Source organism: Hakea prostrata, unplaced genomic scaffold, assembly GCF_041222555.1.
Source record: "Hakea prostrata isolate BN-2017 unplaced genomic scaffold, UWA_Hpros_2 contig_85, whole genome shotgun sequence".
Taxonomy (NCBI): Eukaryota; Viridiplantae; Streptophyta; class Magnoliopsida; order Proteales; family Proteaceae; genus Hakea; species Hakea prostrata.
Window position 1 is genome coordinate 1 of NW_028291204.1, and position 1922 is coordinate 1922.

Consider the following 1922-nt stretch of genomic DNA (forward strand, 5'->3'; position numbering starts at 1 on the left):
CTTATGATTATATTATGAGGAGACCCCATTGTACATCAAGTTAGAAGGCATAACTAGTCGCCCCACCTTTTAATTTCCCTTCTTTGGAGATCTGGTTGTAATCTTTACCTTATTTCGATCTACCTTCCGCACACGTTTGTAGAGTATATTTCCGCTATACTCTATAGTTGTCTTTTGATTTGGTATTTGTTATTCTGCACTCTGATGTTCTTTGTGATCCTTCTGTGATCATTTCTTAACTTTTATTATTAGATTACTTGAATACCATAATTTGTCCTTGCTTTTGATTATATTATTGTGATAAGTGGATATGATCGTTCCTAAACTGGATCTGTTGGGTTGTGGATCACTCCCAAGTAACCCAGATAGGGTACCCCCTGGGTGGATTCGGGGCGAGATGTGACATTCTTGGCCCATTTCCTGCAGCGTCAAGAGGAAGAAAATTTGTAGTGGCAGCAATTGACTATTTTAAGAAATGGGTAGAAGTGGAGGCTCTGGCAACCACAACCACAAGTCAGATGGAAAATTTCTTTAGAAACAAAATCATCTTCCGGTTTGGATTGCCTAAAATCTTATTGACAGACCATGGAACATAGTTCGACAATGAAAGATTCAAGGAATTTTGCGCTCATTATCATATTGAGTATATAAATTTCTTTGTTGCTTACCCGCAATGAAATGGTCAAATTGAGATAACAATTAGAACTCTGTTACAAGGGATCAAAAGAAGATTGGACAAGGTAAATGTTTCATGGGTGGATCGATGAGCTACCCTACTGATAACTCTATGAAATAGAATTAAGATTGGTAATTTTATACTTAAGATGGCTTGATTTAGGAGTATTTTATCTTTGTTTTAGTGTTAGTATTCATTAGATATTGTCTTATTGAGTCTTAACATGTTGCATCTTGTATAGGTCATTATTGTCACTCTTACATGAATTTCTCTTCAGATTTATGGATGAATTTGATTGTTCTCTTTCTCTTGAAAAATGTAGGTGAAGATCCATAATAGGAGAAGAATTTGTCTTCTAACTTTGCTGTAGAGTTTGCTGTAGCTATACGGAGTAGAATATTCTTAGATCCAATTCAAGTGAAAATTACTAGAAGGGGCTAACTTAAGAGGACATTACTCTTGTAAATGCATGATTGTTCTCAGCCCTTGATCTGAGGAGGAAAGTTCTAATCCTATGGCCAGATTCTAACCTAATGATTGAATGCACTTATGGAAGAAAGAGAAGAGAGGCAAGAGAAAGGAGGGACATGGCAAGACACGGCTAAGGAATAGAGGACATGGCTGAAGCAAGGGGAGGCAAAGCTGGACTCATGCGGAAGCAAGGAAAGCTGCTAGAGAAGAAGGCCGGAGCTCATGTGGAAGCATTGAGGCTTTAGTTTCTTTTCATTTTTATAATTTTTTCTTCTTATCTTCTAGTTTAATGTTAACTATAAGTACTGCTATGTTTTGGAATTCTGTTATGGGCTAAAATTGTGCTATGTTGGGATGATAGTAGTACCTAAACCTGAATTTTGAGATGTAACTATCATGTGTTCTTTAGTTTTACTACAATACAACTTGTTATCAATGAATTCAGCATGATATATATTGATTAATTTCGGTTCTTGATGAATCTTTCATGAACGATTGTTATGATTGAGTTAACTTGAAAGTTAATGCAGTCTAGATGCTTGTTGAATTGTGTGAGTTAGCATAATCTTTAATTAGTTTGTGACAATTAGTAGGTTGGGTAGGAATACCCAATTACCTCATATTGCCATGATTGTGATTGGGTTTAAATTGCATTCATATTTCAATTCTTCATAGGAATATGCAGATGTTGAATTAGGATGCTAAGCATATGTGTATTGGAAAATACCTTTGTGCCATTTCATTCCAGGTTCTTGACATATTTTGGGCTGTAGTA